The 20177-nt window shown below is 54.9% G+C and overlaps 1 protein-coding gene across 3 annotated transcripts in view; it reads left to right on the top strand.

The window, feature by feature from the left end:
• GSG1L (GSG1 like) overlaps positions 1–20177 on the top strand; it is a 181580-nt gene that overhangs the window by 68583 nt on the left and 92820 nt on the right. Inside the window, exon 1 of one of the 3 annotated variants that reach the window (XM_070411638.1) lies at positions 15085–15130. The exons of the other annotated variants lie outside the window; for them this stretch is intronic. The gene's annotated coding sequence lies outside the window, so the exon portion shown is untranslated. Of the gene's footprint in view, positions 1–15084; positions 15131–20177 lie in introns of those variants that run through there. 3 annotated transcript variants of the gene reach the window in all.

Raw genomic sequence — 20177 nt, 5'->3', positions numbered from 1 at the left:
AGCTCCTGCCGGGCGTGTGCCAGGGGCCAGGACCGGAGGAGTCTCCTACAGCTTCTGCTCTTGAGGAGCCCCCTTCTGGGGGACAGACAGGACGGGGAGCGCCACCTCCGTGAGTCGGGCCCGGCGGGGGGACAGAAGGCTGTGCGGAGGGGGCCATGTGGGGAAGGTCCTAAAGGAGGAGTGGTATTCCGTCTCGTCTCGTGGGTGAGGGGCTCCCGGGGAGGTCATTCCTGGAGAATGAGTGGCACGTGCAAAAGAGTGAGACCCGGCGCCCTCAGTGCCGGGCCCCAGGCAGACGTGCCTTGGACATTTGCCGAGTGACTGAAGAGTGGAAGGAAAGTAGGGCCCAGAGAGGTTAAGTGCCTTGCTCAAGGTCACACAGCAAGTGTACATTAGAGTCAGGCTCCAGGCTCCTGAAGTCTTTTAAGCAGTACCCACCCGCCCTGCTAACGCCACCCACCCTTTCTCACCCCCCACGTCGCCTCGCCTCCGTTTCTCAGCACCACACGCGGCCCTCCCTCCCCCGCCCCCTCCTTTTGAAGTGCTGGTTCCGCCACTTTCCGTGCTGACATTCTGGATCCGTCTAATTACGTGCTCTTATGAGAGGTGATGGAACCCCTCTGCCTGGCGGAGGGCTGCCCTGGAGATCACAACAGCTGATAATTGCTCTAGTTGCTCTAATTCCAATTATTCAAGATTATCTTTCCAAGTAATTAGGTGTCTGGGCCGTCTCACCTCCGCACTCTCAGAGGGTGTCCCATCAGCCCCTGATGGCGACCAGCCTGCGTGCTTCCTAATTGGAAACGGTTTCTCCGTGTGAGTGAGCCTGCTCCGTGTAAACAGTGGTAATTTAAGTTTCCAGATGACTCTGTGTCTTATCTGACTCCGGGTGAGAAATTACCTCGGGCACTCGAATCCAGACCTCGTCCGTGTGAGCGGAGGCTGCAGCCGCGTGGCGGGTGGGACTGGCTGAGCTGCCCCGGGTCTGAGGAACTTGAAGGATGGTTCCTTTTCACGTCCCAGGAAAGCCTTTCCCTGGGCTGATTCCTCCTGGATTTCTCCCTGGATTGGGATTCACAACAAATCCATTTGGCCAAGGCCCTGCATTCCCTAACAGCCGTCACTTTAGACACATGGTGATTCTCTCAAGTGTAGTTAGACACACAGTGCAAACCAGGGCCACCGCGTACAGGGCGCAGGCCACTGGCTGAGTGACTCTGGGCTCACCGTTCCCGCTGTGGTCGATGTGAATGGCGTAGGCTGGGCAGTGCACGCCCTGTAGGACCGCATGTTGGGGCCAGGGACACAGGTTAAGGATAATACTCACCATGGCACACCCACACCCACACCCACACCCACACCCACACCCACACCTACACCCACACCCACACCCACATTCTCCTGCGACACGCTGGGAATGTGTGACCCTATTTGTCACGTGTCTTTGTTCTCATTGACGTGATTTTATTGGTATACCTGACAAGCAGTGAAAAGCACAGGTTTTAAACAGGAAATGCATTCCTCCACGCCACCCGCACCTCTGTCGGGACAGAGCCGGGGCCGGCTGCGCAGGCACGCGGCTGCGCAGTCACCCTGGACCCGCGCATGGAGGGCCTGCATTGGGTTTAATGCTCTCTGTCACTGTCTTGAAATTTAAAAAAAAATTCCTATCTGAGGATATGTTTTTATTGATTTTTAGAGAGAGAGAGAGAAACATAGATGTGAGAAGCATAGATCGGTTGCCTCCCGTAGGTGCCCCAACTGGGGATCGAACCAGCAACCTTCCAGTGCAGGAGACGATGCTCCAACCAGCTGAGCCACCCAGCCAGGGCCTTGAAACTCTTCACAATTTTTTTTTTTAACAAGGGGCCTTGCATTTTCATTGTACACCACCTTCTCAATCTGGGCTGTGCATTGCATACACACACACACACACACACACACACACCACCCCCGTATTATTATTCACTTACTATTTCTCCTTACATTGATTCACTTAGAAAGTCCAATTATTTTAGCCTCGTCCTGAGCAATGATGTCTGTCAGCTCATGGTTTTAGCAGCCAGGTTATTCTTTTCAAGATGCTTTTAAAAAATAAATAGTGATGATAATGATAATACGCCAAACTTATTTCTGTTTTGCCAGCATGTCGGACCCCGCTGGTCCCCCACGTGGATGAGGTGTGTGCTGTTGCCGTGGTGTGTTACAGATGGGGAAACTGAGGCCAGGGCGGTTAAGCGGTCATGCCCCAGCCCACGTGGGTTGAGGGTGGCGGAGCCTGGCTGGAACCTGGGCAGGTGGCTGCAGAGTCCCCGGGCGTCACCCCCCCACTTACTGCCCCGAGTGAGCTGTTAAACAGAGAAGAGTCCTGAGGCTGGGAGGACAGACTAGTGAGGGGAGGAAGAGGTGAGCGCGATGGGGAGGGCGTGGGAGGGAGGAGGGGCCACCGCACTGGTGGGAGGGCACTTGCCGGCCTCCAAGGGCCTCGAGCCTCCTGCACCGTCTGCTTCCTTCTTGTTCTGCTTCCAGTTCCGAGACTGGAGTCAGCTGGGAGCGCTGAGAGCTGGTCTCGTCCGCCCCATTTTGTAGATAACAAAACTGAAGCCCCGACAGAAAGCTCTTCGCGGCTGCCGTGGACTGAGCATAGTGAGTCTGCCTACTGCATACCAGCCCGGCACGCACTGAGCGCCTGCTGCATACCTTTCCGGCACAGTGCCCCACTTACGCTCTCGCAGCCCCGAAGCCCGTGTTCTCGTCATCCCCGTGCTCAGGGCGGGAAGCTGAGCCCCAGGCGGGTTCGGAAACGTCCCCCAGGTCCAGGGGGTGGCAGAGCTGGGGTGGGAACGCAGCCCCTGAGGGCCGTTCACGCACAGCGCGGCTCTTCCCGACAGCTGTGGTCCCGGCACGCTGCTCACCCTCGCCAAGGCTCACTCTCGTGTCTGCAGAGGGGACGGCAGCACCCACCTTGGGGATGCTCCCGTGTCAGGTGAAATGGCTCGGGAGAGGGTTAGCCCGGGTTGGGCTCCGTCGGCGCCGGCTTGCGTTGCGGAGTATTTCCCGTCTCCTGGTTTGGGCCCAGCCAGCTAGAACGCTATCTTGGAAAGAAACTCAATTGTGTTTATTTCTACTCCACTGATATTCAACTAACCGTTATTGAATAATGCACAGAATTCCACTCGCTGCCAGACGCCTCCGCACCCCTCGTTTCACTTAGTTCTTTCGCCGGCTCTTTGGAGCAGGTGCGGTGATCTCTGGTTTACACCCAAGGAAACAGACTCAGAGAAGTTGAGCTGCTTGCCCGCGGTCACACAGCGAAGTCCTGTGCTGTTTCTGCCGTCCCTCTCAGGCCTTCCCACTGTGCCTGTGCCTTCTGGCCCCTCTTCCGCTTCCCAGGCCCAGGACACTCTCTGGTCGGCCTTGCTGTGTGTTCTGACCCAGCTGGGCGGCTCCACTGGCCCACAGCTGTCAGGGGGCTGCGCGGACAGAGGGTCATGGCAGCTGAGGTTCTCGTGGCTGCTGCTCTCCCTGCACCCTCTGCTCCCCATGCACCCCATCTGCGGCTCCTGCAGCCTCCTCATGTGCGGCCATCTGCCAGGCTCCGCTGAGGCTCTGCCGAGTCTGGGTGTAACTCAGAACCCCCCCAACACGCCGCCCTCGGCCTGGGTGAGGAGCGGAGGGGCTCAAGCCCCTGACAGCCTGAGACCCTCCCCACGCCTGGCAGCCTCCAGGAACTACACACTCGAGGCATAGGCCTTTTCAAATTCCTGGAGCCCCCACCCCAATGTGCTGCCCAGGGATTGGCCCCCACAGGCCTGGCACTGGCTCCCGAACCAGCCAGGCTCCCAGGCTTGGCTGTGCCTAGGCTTTTGCCTGAAATTTCATTTGAGTTGAAGGTCCCGTGTGTCCCGGTGAGGACGCCTGGCCCTGGCTGTTGTCAGAATCTCTGGCCCCTGGGGCTCCTGGGCTCCTGATTTTTCGGCACGTGTGGTCAAAAGGCCCGATGTGGAGGCGGGGTGGGGTCTCTGGAGACGGGAGGCGGAGCAGCCGTTTCTCCAGAGCTGGTGTCTGGCTGCCTAGCCTCGTCACGCATCCCCGTCCCCGGCGCCGCTGGTGGCCAGGGCAGAGGCACCGGTTTTATTCATTAATTTTAATTTAAGACATGTTGTTGGCAACAGCTCGATTACGATATAATTCAGTTAGCATACAATTTGCCCACTTCAAGTGTGCAGTTCAGTGGTTTGTAGAACATTCAGAGTTATGCAGCCATAACCACTATCGATCATAGATAACTTACCTCGCCCCCAAGGGAAACCCTGTTGCCTTCAGCGATCCCCCCTCAATGCCGGGCCCCACGGACCCTCACAGCCACCAGCCTTCCTTCTGTCTCTGTAGGTTTGCCAGTTCTGGGCCTATATAAGTGGACGCAAATTCTGGGCCCAAATACGGCCTTAGGTGACTGGCTTATCGCTTGGCGTCATGTTTTCCTGGCCCATCCACAGTGTAGCCTGTGTTACTACCTCATTTCTCTCTGTGGCCTGGCAATACTTCGTTGTGTGAGATACCGGTTTTGTTTATCTGCTATTTATTTAACCTTTAAAACATTGGGAAACATAGTTCAGAAAGGTATATAAAATATAAACATACAGCGTAACATTGTTGTGAACCCCAAGCCTGACCACCATTGTGGTGAGGAAGGACCTCGCTGGCCCCGTGCACCCCTCCTGAGCTCCCAGAGGAGGGACCCACTGCCCGGCTGATGGTAGGGCAGGGACCAGCAAAGCCTGCCTCTCTTTTTGTAAATAAAGTTTTATTGGAACACAGCCGCTCTGCCCTGTGTGTCCGTGGCTGCTTTCCTGCTGCAATGGCAGAGCTGAGTGGTTGTGACCGAGACCTCAGGGCCCACAGAACGTAAGGTGTCTCCTCCTCGGCTCTTTACAGACAAGCCTGGCGGACCTGCCCCGTGGCTGACCCCACGCTGCACTGGTTCCCGAGCACCACACTGCGCTGGTTCCCGAGCTCTCTGTGTAAATGTGGTCACACGGGCCACACTTTTCGTGTCTGGCTTCTTTGGTCAACGTTATGTTGGTCACTCTCTGAGTGCGGGGCTCTAACTGGGCACCACAGACGGGCGTACAGACAGCAGCGATGTCTTCCTCACCGTCGTGGAGGCTGGAAGGCCGGGCAAGGGGCTGGCGGATGGCATGTGATCGTGGACTGGCTCTGTCTCTCACTGCCATGTCCCCGTGGGTCCCTCTCATGAGGTCACTAGTCCCATTCATGACCTGACCACGTCCCAGTGCCCCGCCTCCTCATGCCACCGCAGGGGAGCTGGAGGCGGGGGAGGGCACTCGTCCGGGCTGCAACCATCCAGTAGCAGTCGTGGGTCTGGGGTCCCCTTGCAAACACTGTGCCGGGTGCAGGGTAACTCTGGAGTCCTGCCCCTCTCTTTGGGAATGTGGGTGACTTCCTCTGTTTCAGGGTTTCCTGGTCTGTCACTCTCCCTAGCAGGGCAGTGCGCGTGTTGGGAGGGCACAGGGCCCACGTCAGGGACCCACTCCTCATCTGTGCTTTCTTCGCTTCCCCTGTGTCCCTGACTCCGGCTGCTGTGCCACAGGAGCCCCGCATCTCAGCGGCTTTCATGGTAAAGCTGGTTTTCCGCCCTCGTGGGTCCAGCGCAGGCTCCCGCACAGCGCCCTCCACGCGTTCTTCCGGAGCTGCAGCTCCTTCCCTGTTCCGCCTGCGACGGGAGAGGATGAGGTGGGAGGCCCCCTGGGCCAGGCTCGCTTCATTCCCACCCACCGTGCTCTGGCCAGAGCTCAGCCATATGGCTGCCAGGGGAAACGCCGTTTGACTGTGTGCCCACGGAGAACAGGAAACGGCTTGGTGACACACGCTGACTCCCCCTCCTCCGTCCCCCAGGCCCGGGAGCGTTCCTCAGCGTGGACGCGGGGAGAGGAGGCAGGAGAGGACGAGGCCCAGACTTTCTCTCTTCTAATTACAGTATTTACAGTAAACACTGTGGCTTTTGAAAAGTAAGTCCAGACTTCTGCGATTCCAAAGGCGTGCTTGTGTGGCCTGAGAGCCGCCTGCTTTCCACTGCACTGCCCTCTGCAGCAACACGTGGTGGTGGTGGTCGGGGGGTGGGGGGCGGTCAGGTATGGGGAGGGTGGAATTCACTGCAGTGGGATAGCACAGAATCTGGCTGTGTCCGACACCCTTTAGCTTTTGGATTCTACTTTCTTGCTCGCTCTCTCTCTCTCTATGTTGATTTCAGAGAGGCAGAGAGGAAGGGAGAGGGAGAGAGAGAGAGAAACATCAATGATGAGAGAGAATCATTGATGGGCTGCCTCCTGCACGCCCCATACTGAGGTCAAGCCTGCAACCCGGGCATGTGCCCTGACAGGGAATCGAACCATGACCTCCTGGTTCATAGGTTGACACTCAACCACTGAGCCACGGTGGCCGGGCTCTGGCTCTTTCAGCAATTGGGACAGCAATACCGCTCTCCGGTGCTTGGTCCCTCACTGGTTCCTAGGACCCGCCCCCCAACTGCACACCAACAAAGGGGGGACTTCTGTGTAACACATCACCCCAACACTCAGTGGCTCACAGAGCACGAGCATGCTTTTTCTGCCTGGGCGTGGCTCCCGGCTGCGGGCTAGGGTCAGCCTGCCCTGTGCATGCCCGGTCATTCTGGGGCCAGCACCGACCAGGGAATATTCTCATGGCAGAAACGCAGGAGGGTGAGAGAAACGGATGCCTCCCCACCTTGATGGGGAATGGGACTTGGTCTCTCTGTCCGTATTTCAGTGGGCAGCCTAAGGCACACAGCCAGGCCCAAGGTCCGTGGGGCAGGGAAGCAGACGCTGCCCGAGAGGACGTGCGAATGTGTGCCTCCCCGTGACCCAGGCGCTCGCAGTGTGCTGTAGCTCATCTGTTCCTAGGCTTCCGCTGTGCATCCCATGGCTAACGTCCATCCACGTGCTGTGCACACCCACCAGCTCCTGCTGCTCCTCCCGCTGCTGCTGGGTCCGCGTCAGGGCCATGGACACTGGGGTGTTTTCTGCTTCCTGTCACCTCAGATGCTGCTGCCAGGGAACCCCGGCTTGGCCCCCTAAGGACGGAGTGGGAACGTCCATGGTGTGCTCCCTGGAGCAGGGCTGCGGGGTCAGAGAGCAGGATGTGCTTCATTTGCAAAGTGAGCATCAGCTCCCGCACATCCACCCGGGCCTTACCCCGCTTTCTAATGTTTGCCTGTCTAATCAGGGGAAGGGAGCATCGAGTGACAGCTCGGCGCCGTGATTTGCATTTCTCTGATTAGTAGCGCGTCGGAGCGTCTCTTCATATGCTTCTCAGGTTTGGGTTTCCGCTCCTGGAAGCTGCCTCTTCACTTCCTTCCCACAGTGTGTTTTCCGCCAGGAGAAAGGCGGGGCTGGGCGGGGAGCGGAGGCCGTCTGACAGGACGCCTGTGGCTCAGTCAGAGCAGGGTGTCCGTGTGGCTGAGACCTCGGCGGGCCCAGGCGGGAGACTTCAGCCACAGAGCCGTGCAGGTTCATCTGCTTCGTCTTGGAGTGTATTACGTAACGTTCACTCGCAGCTCTGAGATGGAAACGTGTCCCTTGATCGGCCCCACAGACAACCTGAACAAAGAAGCAGATGTGGAGTTACCTGCTGTATTATGAGTGACCTGGGAGGCGGGTCTTCTTTCTCAGGTTGCTCTGGAATCAAGAAAAGAGCCCGGCCGGTGTGGCTCAGTGGTTGAGTATCGACCTATGAACCAGGAGGTGACAGTTCGATTCTGCATGCCCAGGTTTCGGGCCCGATCCCCAGTGGGGGGCGTGCAGGAGTCAACCAATCAATGATTCTCATCATTGATGTTTCTATCTCTCCCTCTCCCTTCCTCTCTGAAATTAATAAAAATATATTTTTAAAAAAGAGAGAAGAAAAGAACATTTTCAAACCATATTAGTTGAAGTCTTACTATGGACGGGGCCTCCTACAAGCCAGATTTTCAAGGATAATGACATCACGTCAGGGCTGATAATAGGACCTACCTCGTGCTTGTAAGGACAGAGTTCATTCATTCAGTCAATAAACACTGACTGAGCACCTACTATGTGCTGGGCACATGCTAGGCCCTCGGATATAGTAGTGAATAAAAGGAAAGCAGTATTATCTTCTTGGAGCTTCCACTCTCATGGCGGGGGCTGGGGGCCCCAGACAAGTGACACGGAGTCCTTAGATGATGTGAGGTGCTAAGGAGAAGGAGCAGGGAGGTTGCCGTGTGAGCAGGCCAGGCCGGTGGAGCAAGGCCTCCCTGGGAAGGCGTCTTTTGAGTAAAGATCCAACGGAGGGGAGGCGCCAGTTGTGTGGGGTCAGCGGGGCATTGCAGAAAGGCCGTCAGAGCGGCTCCTGACACCTGACCGGCACTCTGCAAAGCTACTCCGGTTTTTACATGAGGAAGAGGAGGCTCGGAGGGGTCGTGTGGACCTGCCAAAGCCTCGGGAGCAGGTTGGGACTGAGCTTTAAGGAGACCCTCTCTCCCAGAGGCATGCGAGTCTTAGCCCTGGCTAAGGGGTGGAGCTGGGGCTCAAAGCCAGGCCTCTGACTCACAGGGTGAGGCACCCAGGGGTGCTGCAGACACAGGGTGCCAGCTATGCAGCGGCTGGGCTGCTGATTCTTGTACAGGCTGTTTTCTGGGCTCTAATCTGGGCTGTAGGAGACAGGAAAGAAATGGGGTGCGGTGGAGGAGGGCAGAGAGCTGGGAGTCCGCCCTCCCATTCTTCACCCTCTCACTCTGGGGCACGTGGAATGGAATATGGCCCAAGCCTCACCCCACCCAGCTCCCCAGGAACAGACATACCAACCCCAGTCAAGGCTGTTAAAAGCCACACAGCTCAGACAGGCTGAAAGGAAAAGGGAACTTGGGGGTCCAAGTAACTGAAAAGCAACCTTCAGGTATGGCTGGATCCAGGCTCAAACCCCATCACTGGAATCTATCTTTTTCCAGCTACTGGCTTTGCAGTTCCTCTGTTGTGGCTTCATTCTCAGGCCTGTTCTTTCCAAGAGGTGGCAAAATGAGCGCTGGAGTGCTGGCCAGTGTGTCCAGTGGTTAGAGCGTTGGCCTGTGCACCAAAGGTCCTGGGTTAGATTCGCACACAGTCGGGCATGTACCTGGGTTGCAGGTTTGATCCCTGGCAACCAATCGAAGTGTCTCTCTCCCATCAATGTTTCTTTCTCCCTCTCTCCCCTCCCCTCTCTCCCCCTCCCTCCTTCCTTTCTACTCTCTCTAAAAAGCAATTGAAAACGTATCTCCAGGTGAGGATTAAAGAAAAGACTGCTGGATGGTCCACACACAGCAACCCCAGTGAAAAGAGAGCTTTTCTTCCTCAGCAGCAGCCACGACAGCTCCGGCTGATTCTCACTGGGTGACTCGAGCCCCGTCCTAAATCAACCCTGTCCTTAGGAGATGCAGATCTCTGATTGGCCAGGCCTGTATCATGTGCCCATCCCTGGGGCTGGGGGCGAGACTCCCAGACCACAGGACTGAGGGGGAGAAGGGGCGGTCCCCTGAGAGGAACCAGGCAGGTGCTAGCAGGGGAAGGGAGGAGGGGCTGTGTGATTGCACCCACGCGCTGTGAATTCCCCGTTCACCACCTCCGAGGGCCATGGACCCTCCAGCGCTGCCACCGGGGAAATCTGCAGAAACAGGTACTGGGCCACCGCAGCAGACTCAGGTGCTGTAGGCCTGAGAGGGCCCGGCACCACTGGTTTCTAATAGCTCCTCTGACCGTCCGGGCTGAGAGCCACTGCTCTCCAGGTCCCCTCCCCTTAATCCACTGCGTGGATCATCGTTGTGCGACCAGGAAAGGTTTTTCAGGCTCCTAGTTCCTAAGGAGGAAAGCTAAGAGGGACAGAGACCCAGGGCCACCTCGACCCCCTTGGCCAGCGTCTGGCCGTAGACTGAGCTCCAGGCTGCTGTCCGTGTCTCCTGTGGGGGGAGGGGCGGGGGCGGGATGAGATCGTCCGAGGCAGTGTGTGGCTTCGTCCAGCATCAAAGCTGCTGAAGTTAAATCCTGCGCCCGGACCGGTCCCGGACCCGGACCGCCGGAGGACCCGCTGACCAGGCCTTTGCAGCGCCCAGTGGGCTGGAGGGGATGCAGGCAGAGGCCTCTCCCCGGTGTGAGGTGGACCCGAGAGACATGAGCCCTGGCCTTTGTCCTGTGTTCCCTCCACTCACAAGGCTTTTCTTTTCCTGAGAGCCAGGAGTCAGGGAAGGGTCAGGTCTCACACTCAGCGAGTCTCCCTCAGCGGTGGCGGTGAAACCGATGGCATTTCCACCACATCTGAGGAGGCGGCAGCGTTGGGGAGGGAGGAAGTTCTGGACTCAGGTGGGCCAGGCTGGAGTCCGCTCTCTGGGACTGTTGGGAAGCACCGCAGGGTTTTTGTGAGAATGAAAGCAGTCAGTGCGTGTGATGGGGCGGGCCGTGCGCTGCCTCACCTGCTGAGCGAGTGTGCATGCAGCACCTGCTTCCCCAGGACCCCGAGAGGCCCTGGGAGCTCAAAGCCCACTGGGGGAGGCGGACGTGCACCATAAAGCACAGGTCCTCCAGGACCTGGGCTGGAGTGTGAGCATGAGTGCTCTTCAAGCTCTCCCTGGTGATCCCACTGTGTGGCCAGTGTTGAGAGTCACAGGTCTAAGGGAAGGATGAGTTCTGTGCACAACAAAGGGAATGCGCCTGGACTGGGAAGTCACGGAGGGTATCCTGGAGGAGGTGACAGGCGGACTGAGAACTGAGGGGTGGGTATGAGCCACCTAAGGTAGGAGCTGTGGGGAAAGGTGTGGAAGTGTTCCGGGCAGGGAACAGCATGTGTGAAGGGCCTGTGGTATGAGGGAGGATGGCATAGGGGAGGGGGTTCAGGGTGTGTGAGACGTGGGAGGGCCAGACCGCACAGGGCCTAGAAGGTCATAGTTAGGAGTCTTCCTCCATTGGAGCAGTCAGTGAAGTCATAGGAGGAGGTGAGGGTCAGATTCGTATTTTCAGGGATCCCTCTGGCTGCTGTGTGGAGGGTGGATTGATGGGGGATCCGAGTGGGCCTGGGAGACACAGCAGACGTCTATGTGAGCAAAGACGAAGGGGGTGGCTCAGTGAAGAGGCCAAGGGCTTGGGGTTGGCATCCGTCTCTGAGCATGTTCCTTGACCCTCTGAGCCTCCTTCCTCGTCTGAAAAGCGAGGGTGGTAGTAGCAGCCTCGCAGTGTTGCTGTGGGAGGTAATTAACTGCCTGCATCCCAGTAGGCGCCTCACAGATGTCAACCTTTGCTGGTGACTCCCTCTTCCTCCCCAGTCCTCGCCCCAGATGTCATGTCTTCCAGCTCATTGCTTCTGCACTGGGACTCCTTGTCACAGCCTTTTATCTCAGAGTTTATGTGAAGTGCTGTACTTGCCCGCACCCCCCACTGGACTGACCGTGAGCCCCGTGAAGGCAGGCGCTGCAGCTGCTTGGACCGTGGCTCAGTTCCTAGCCCCGTGCCTGGAACCAAGCAGGTATTTAATCGGTGTTTGTGGGTGAAGGAATGAATGCATGAGCGAACAAATAAATGGGCAACTCCTCCCGCGTGTCACAGCCAGGAGTGAGCCCAGCCCGGCTGGTGGACGGGTGGCGTCCGGCACTGCAGTCCTCCGTCCAGCCTCTCCTTGGAGAAGAGGGGACAGGGATGGTGGCTGAGGCTTTGTCACTGCTTTTCTTTGTCTTGTACTCATGACGCCTGTGTTATTAAAATCCAATTAGAGGCCCCACTTCAATTAATGTACAAAAACTTTCACGGAGCCTCCTAAGCCTTAACACGCACGCCATTCCATTCAGCTAACGTTCCCTCCTCCTCTGATGGTGGCCTGAATGGGTTTTTGCCTGGGCCTCCTGGGCTGCTTTCGGCTGCCACCCGCTGTGATTGACATTCAAAGCCTGGCTCAGGCACCACCTCCTTTAAGCATTTTAATCCCTTTACTCAGACCAAATGAGGAACAAAACAGATGCTGTCTCCCCAGTATCGGTCCACCTTCCCCTCCTAGGAATGTGGTTTTGTTCAGTTATCCACAGTGTCCACTCTTGGGAATGTGACCCTCTATCCCCAGCCCAGGAGGGAATCCTGATTGGTCTAAATCAGTGGTTCCAACCTGTGGGTCTCGACCCCTTTGGGGGTTGAACGACCCTTTCACAGGGGTCGCCTAAGACCATCGGAAAACACATATATAATTACATATTGTTTTTGTGATTAATCACTATGCTTTCATTATGTTCAATCTGTAACAATGAAATTGGGGGTCACCACAACATGAGGAACTGCATTAAAGGGTCGCAGCATTAGGAAGGTTGAGAACCACTGGTCTAAATCAACAAGGCTACCTGGTCACCTTGGCAGCGATTGGATAAGAAGTAGGCGTGTGACCCAGTTCTGCTGGGAGGCTGTGGAAAGCTTGTCTTCCTTTCAGAAGAGATGTAAGAGCCGCCCATCTTCCTTCAGCCTGGACTGCTGCAGTCATGTGACCACAGGGTCACAGTCAGGACCACCCGTCGTCCATCACCTGCAGGGTGGCAGAGCACAGGTATGGAGAGGACTTACTGATGATACTGTTGAGCCGCTGAATTAATCAACCCCAGGGGTGCTTGGTTTCCTGTTTCTTTCATGTGAAGTAAGAAAATTCCTTAGGTGTTTAAGGTGTTGAATCAGGGCTTCCTGTTTTTTTGCAGACACATAGCTGAGTCCATTCGGGTCTGTGTTCTCACTGGCATATTTGTACAGCCATTAAAAAGGAACTCTAAGTCCATATAGTCACACCAGGCAACGTTTATAACATGTACGCAAAAACTCAAGACACAAAATGGTAGTCCAGCATGATGTAAAAATGTATGCAAATGAAAAAAAGATCAGAAGATAATAATTTAAAAAATGATAGCTTTATTAGGGTAGTAAACTTAAAAAAGTTTTTTTATTGATTTTTAGAGAGAGAGGAAGGGAGAGAGAGAGAGAGAGAGAGAGAGGGAAATATTGATTTGTTGTTCCACTTATTTATTCATTCATTGGTTGCTCCTTGTATGTGCTCTGACTGGGGATCCAACCCTCTACCTTGGCATATTGGAACAGTGCTCAACCAACTGTATATTTGTATGCATGTAATTTTACTCTTACTAATTTAAGTGCTTTATTAATATAAATATTACATTTATAAGTTTTAAATATGTAAATATACCTATTAAGCTGAGTTAATCCTCACAAACCCTCTGAGGAAGGTATTATTATCCCCATTTGCAGAGGCTGAGGCCCAGAGAAGTTAGGTAACTTGCACAAGGTCACAGAGCTAGTACGTGGGGGAGCCAACATTTGGACACAGGCAGCCGGGTCCAGAGCTTGTGCTCCTAATCACCATGTACACTCCCTCTCAGTGTCCCTAAGCATGGCTCCCACAGTACTGTTTGCAGTCGGTCTTTTGGCACTTTCTGTGGCACACCGTGTACCCTGGATTTCTGGTGCAATCTCCCCCTTTGCGATAGGGCACAGCATTGGCAGAGTGTGTCTGGGATGTGGGGGTGAGAGGGTCCACATCCTGTGTGTGTGGGGCGGGGGGGGGAGGGGGGTGTCTGGAGCCTCATGGGGCACAGGGACAGAGGCATTGTTGCTCAGATGGCTGTGGTGTGCAGAGTGGTACGTAGAGGCTGGACGCTGGCCAGGGGCAACAGAGAAAAGCAGGTGATCTTGTTCAGCCCAGCTCCCAACACCCGGCTTTACCCAGCCAGTAAATACGGGTTCAATTGGGCAAATCTGTATATCTCGACATTATGATTAAGTGATGATATCTTGAAGCAGCTGTTAGGATGCGGGGGGAGAAGGGGTTTGTGAGTATCAACATGGGATGCCTCTGTCTGTGTTTGGGGAGAAGAAGGCTGGTGTGTAGCATTGAGTGCCATCCACCATTGGACGCAAACCCTGTGGCAAATGTTGCTGGGGAGCTGTCCAGCGGGCAGTGCTGAAAGCTGGGGTCAGAGAAAGCAAAATGCCTAGTGAACAAAGGGGAAGGAGGTGGGAGGGAGTCAGCATCCGCATCAGAGAATTCCATCTTCCTCTAGAGGCAATTGGTAATATCGACCGGGGCCAGTCTATTGTAACTGAGTATGGAAACTTGTTAGGTTAAGTAATAAGTATATAAGATGTATTCGGTTATAGCTATGTGACAGAAAAAGTATAATGATAAGGCCATCCATGTTGGGAAATATCTTGCAGTTATGTTTTGCGGGGAGAAATATAATACATCGGATCAATGGAATTAGACAAATACCTTGCGCAGCTAGGCACTTGGAGACGCAGGAGTGATAAAGAGGTGGAAACTGCGGTTTTGACATTCTTGTGGCCACAAGAGAGATGGAGGAGCTAGGGTGGTGCAGGGGAGAAAAATATGGCATTTCCAGGGTAGCGGGGTGGACGGCGAATAAAGGAGACGTGTGTGGGCATGGCTACCACACGGGCAAATAAACAGGATGTTGATGAATTTGTTTAGCATGTCTGTTCGTTGGTATGGCTGGCGAGAGGACACAGTATGCTGGGGGAAGGCCCGGGACGTTCTTCCTGGTGGTCTTTGGGGGTTGGCTTGACATTAGACACTGTGACAGCCTGCGGCCTCGGTCTCCCGCCCTGTCTCTAGCTGCTGCCAAAAATGGTGGGTGTCAGATATGGTCGAGGCAGAGTCCCCCTCAAAACAGGAACTTGGAAAAGAAACCAAGGCAGAGACCTGGTTATACCCAGGCTATCAAGCCACCTCCCTGAGTGGGCAGGGAGCCCAGTTATGTAACCTGGGCCATGACTGAAAAGGCGTGTGAAGGACGGGTAGGAGGTTTGGAGGAAAGACGAGGGGGTGGGAGAGGCAGGCGGGGAGAGCTGCCTCGTACTCCAGCACTGGGGTTCGCGGTGGTTGCGCTGTGGGAGGTGAGGACTGGAAACGTTAGTAGGAATGAGAGTTGAAAAGGATGTGCCAGATGAAAGGCTGTGGACTTTAAAGAAGAAAGATATACAGGCACCACCCTTAAGGGCAGACGCTGCCCATGGAGCTGCAGCAAGTCTTGGAAGGTCCTGGAGAGGTGGGAGCAGCTCGTGGGTGGGAGGGGGGACCAGAGAGGGGGAGAGGGGGGTGCTTGCAATAGCAACATCTGTCGGTATGAGGTGATATGAAAGTATTTCAATACCAGGGGTGGGCAAAACCAGACTCACAGTTGTGAGTACGGGAAGCAGACTTTATTCTTGTGTTATTATTTATTGGTTATGGTATTGTTTTCCATACAACTATATATAAACCTACTTTTGCCCAGTCTGCCTGTGGACCACCAGAATGGCTGTACTGGTGCATATCAGCTGACCAGCAGGCCTGGGCTGGGAGCGGGGGGGGTGGGGGGTGGGGTGGGGTGGGGGCTGATACAATTGGATTTATGCTCTGAATAAATCCAAGGCGCTGGTCACAGCCAGTGCTTCTCACCAGGTAGATGGATGGGAAATAGAATTGGAGAATGGGTAGGGACCTGAGCTGACTTCTTTCCATTCGACAGAATGTAGAAGTTTCCAGTCCTTCTTAGCCTGGGCCCGGCCAGAAATCACCCGCTTCCCTCCGGCCCGCATTCCCTGCGACTAAACATATCCCAGCTCCCCACGTGGTCTGCCCTGGGCCCCTGCAGCCCAGGCCGCCTCTGTCGCCGGCTGCTTGTCTCTGTGCAGCCCTGTCTGGACACTCACGCTGTGCCTTGCTCTTCCCTCCCCTCGCCAGCAGAAGTGGCAATCTCCTGGGATTTAATTACAGGTTCCCCGAGGGCCTTTCAGCCCTTCGCAGGGCTCCCGCAGGCTGCCGCAGGGAGGGTGACAGAGCGTGCGGTGAGGAACAGCGGCCGCCCCGCATGGCGGCTGTTCCCAGTGGCCAGCCCACGCTCCTTGGGCTGCTCTGCATTTTCCTGAGCAAAACACATCACGCCTCATTCCTGTTTTGCAAGATCAGATAACAAACGGGAAACACTTGCGGCAGGAGAGATGATAAAAGAAAGGGCTGTGCAGCGGGTGGACAGAAAGCGCCGCAGCTCCCGGGGAGGTGGTGCCTGCCCTGAAGTCTCCTGGAAGCGCTTCACACCTATTAAATGAGGACTGAGTCCTGCTGCTCACTTCCTTCACGTCAGCCTCCTGCGCTGACAGCTCGGCTCCAGGTGGGAGTCTTTTTGGCTCAGGTGGCCGTACTAGAGTCCAAGAAAGTCCGTAGACTCGGGTCAGCACGTACACAGCAGACAGGCACCGGTCCCCACTCCTCCGCCCACGGCAGACATTGCTAATTGATCTTGACACCACCGAGCCTGGCTGCCCCAGGAGCCTGGCTGGGAGTGCTGGCTATGCAGCACTTGACGGGGGTGGGGTGGGGTGGGGGGCGGGGGGCAGCTTAAACTATGACAGAGACTTATTTTTTTTGGTCCCTTGAAGACAACGGCGATGTGGGGTCTCAAGGATGCCTCAAAGGGGGGCATTTGACTACATCATAAGAGGTACCTTCTTCCCAGTCAAGATTCCTCCATCTCTCCCCGTTTCAGCCTCTCTGGGCAGGCCATTTGTCAAGGGTCGGATGACCCTTATCCGGAGATGTGGGATAAACCCCCTCCCCTCTGCACCCTTTGTTCTTGGTCCTGGGAAGGAGATTAGCATTTTTTGTTATAAAATATGTTTTTATTATTTTAGAGAGAGAGGGAAGGAGAGGGAGAGGGAGAGAGAGAGAAACATTGATCAGTTGTCTCCCATACACACTCTGATGGGATCGAACTCAAAGCCTGAGCATGCGCCCTGACTGGGAATCAAATCCGAGACCTTTCGGTGTAGGGGATGTCACTCCCACCAACTGCCCCGGCCGGGGGTAAGCATGTAAACGTCCCGTCTCCCATGTTCCTCCTTCCAGGAGAAAACCAGGTGATGTGAGCCCCAGTTACCAACCTGAGTGTACCGTGTCATTCCCCTTCCTTCATCACTGTGGTCTCTCCATGGCGACCGCCCCTCCCGCACTCCGTCTGTGTGGTCAGGATGAGGCTGGCTCTGCATCCAGGGGTGGGCACAGGATCCAGGCCAGGCTACTCAGAGTTCCCATCCTCTTGGCTGCCCTGGTGGGTACTGGGTTCGAGTAGCCAGTGAGATGGGGGCTGGAGCTGCTGGTAAATGTCTTTGGTTCCCCTTGGGGAGATCCTGCAAAAACAGTGATGGGGGTTGGCATGTGTTGAGGAACAGAAAGGCAGAATGGATGGCGTACAGAGGAGGAGGGGAGAGTGGTAGGGGGTGAAGCCAGAGAGTACGGCAGAGGCCAGGTATGGAAGCCTTGAAGGCCATAGTAGGGAATTTGGAGTTTATTCTAACAGCAGTGGGAGCCACCACCACTTTAGAGCATTCCACACCTTTGAGCCTTCTTTGCTCCTGACTCATCCCTCCATGAGTCATCTGGATGTTACCAGGTTCAATTAAGAGTTGGAAGGTCTGGCCCGGCTGGTGTGGCTCGGTGGTTGAGCATTGACTTATGAACCGGGAGTTCACAATTATATTCTGGGTCAGGTCATATGCCTGGGTTGCAGGCTTGGTCCCCAGGAGGGGGCGTGCAGGAGGCAGCCGATTGATGTTGATGTTTCTCTCTCATTGATGTTTCGATCTCTCTCCCCCTCTCTTTAAAATCAATTCTCTAAAATCAATAAAAAATGTTTTTTAAAAAGTTGGAAGCTCTGCTGATAACGTGTTCAGTGAAGGGCCTGGTTGTATCCTCCCTGGGCCTGTCTCTACCCTGGCTCGTGATGGAATTGGACCAGTTCAGTCCTTTATCCCCTCTCTGTTTGCCTGGATGTCCGCCCGGACAGCTTTGTGGAGAAGGATTGTGAGCGTCGCCCGGCTCTGCGGGAGAGTGCCGTGATCAATTAGCAATGTCTGCCGCGGGTGAAGGAGAGGGAGTTGCGAGGCATTCATCTCCTGCCCACGTGTTCCCGGAGGTGTCTCCTATCGCGTTTTATGGGACTTTAAGTCAGATGTGGCGGCAGCTGGAGCACCAAACCAATAAAAATGTCCCGCCAGTTAGGGAGCCGCTACAGCGCCTCCCACTTGACGAAGAGTTTTCATGGACATTTTCTCACTCGATTCTCACAGTCTGTTGCTTTTACCTCCCACCCAGCATCCCTTCTCCTGGGAACCACATCCAGTTCTTTTCTTATAGTGGGAGTGGGGGTTGGAGGGGGGTCACCAATTCCTTCCTATGGTCAGGCCATGTGCTTTGGGGCTGAGGGCAGAGCATGAGACCCAGTCTACGCCATCGTAGTCCCCTGGCCAAGGCGATAGGGCAAGAGACGGATCTATGACCACGCCGAGGTTGAGATGCAACGAAAGGTGTGCTGCAACCCCCACAGAGGGGATGTGCCATGGACTCGAGGGTGGTAGGATGTAGGCCGAGGCGTGCTGGCGCTGCTACTACGGCCGCGAGAGCTGAGTCTGCACGTCTTCGCAGCCTGACATTCTGGGATGCCACACAGCTCAGAGTCAGACACAGCTGAAGTATTTGCCACAAATCAGGGACTTCTCCCCCTGACAGCCGGCTCGCTGCCAGCAGCCTTCTGACCACGGCATGGGGCCTGGGACTCGGGCCACAGTGTGGAAGGTGGAGCCTGCAGCCAGATGACCAGGTCCTGAATCAGGCAGTTCCTGGAGCTGGACCTGCCTTTACACTTTTTTTCGGCTGATAAAAATTACTCTTCTGTTTCAGCCTGTTTGGGTTGTATTTTCTATCCCTGATAACTAAAAGGTGGCTGATATAAATTTTATATTCAATATGCAGCCAACAGATGGTTTAAAATGCATCTCTTCAAAACTTTGTGAATAGCTCTCTGCTGCCTTGGGAGAAATATTCAATTCTCCCCTGGCACCCACGGTTTCTTACAATCTGTCTCCACTTTCTCTCTCTGGCCTCCGACGAAGGCATCCTGTGCTCTCGGTTAATTGGACTTTTAAATTGCCCTCAACAACTCATCCTTCCCCACCTCTGTGCCTTTGCTCATTCTGTTCCCTCTACCTGGAACACCCTCTCTCTCTCCATATCTACATCCCTGGCGTTCTCTAAGGGCCGGCAGCTCCCTCCCCAAGCCCCCCAGCTTTCCCTGTCCCGTCCGTCTAGAAAGCACACGGTACTTTCTAGATCGCAGAGTACCGATGCCAGGCTCGCCGCCTCTCCAGGATTTGAGCCCCTGAGGTCAGGTTCATCTTCGAATCCTTCAAAAACACTCTACTTGCTACTCCGCCTACTGGGCGTGCGTTTCTCTTCACCCAGCCCCTCGCTGGCTGACACCTTCCCACCCCTCGGGATTTAGCTCTGATGTGACTCCCTCATAGACACCTTCCCTGGACACTCTTCACTGATGTGGCCTCTTAGACACCTTTTCTCAATACAGCGGCAGGGTGGGGGGGGGGGGGGAGAGGAAATATATTAACTTATTTAATCTTCAACAACAATCCCATGAGATTAATCTTTTGGGGTAATACTTTCGGGAGCCAGAGGTGGCAGGGAAGGTCTAAGGATGTGGTCTCTGAGGGACTGGCCTCAGCGGACCCTGGGGGGAGCGCTGGAGCGTGAATTGCACCCAGAGCTGGCCCCACCCTCAGCCAGAGGTTGGGGGCCTCTTCTCTCGTTGGCTGCCCAGGGCTAGAGCAGTGGCTCCCAACGTGGGCACACGCCCCACAGGGGGACAATTTGACTTTTAAGGGGGGCAATTCGAGAACAAGTTATTAACAGTGAATATTTTGCCTTTAATGGTTCTAGGGGCCTCCTATACAGTCTATAAATATATATTGTGACATATTTATGCATTTCAGTTCTCTAGTATATGTTTTGAAACTTTATTTGCTATTTTTTATATCACTTCATATTATTATTATTTTTTAACGATTTCTTAGTGATTTCTCCCTCAGTACAACTGTCCTTTTGTTCTTTTATTTTCCTCTTTCATGGATGCCATGTTCTTTGGAAGCTTGTTTAGACCAAGTTCATGGCCTTCCTCCATGTGAATAGGAGTTCACTTTGTGAATAATAAGAATTCTATGTCACAAGGGGGGCGGGCATCAGGATTTTAGAGATGCTTAGGTGGGGCG

Source organism: Myotis yumanensis, unplaced genomic scaffold, assembly GCF_028538775.1.
Source record: "Myotis yumanensis isolate MYYU_CA2020_CCGP unplaced genomic scaffold, mMyoYum1.0.hap1 SCAF_4, whole genome shotgun sequence".
Lineage (NCBI taxonomy): Eukaryota > Metazoa > Chordata > Mammalia > Chiroptera > Vespertilionidae > Myotis > Myotis yumanensis.
This window is presented reverse-complemented; position numbering and strand designations above follow the sequence as displayed.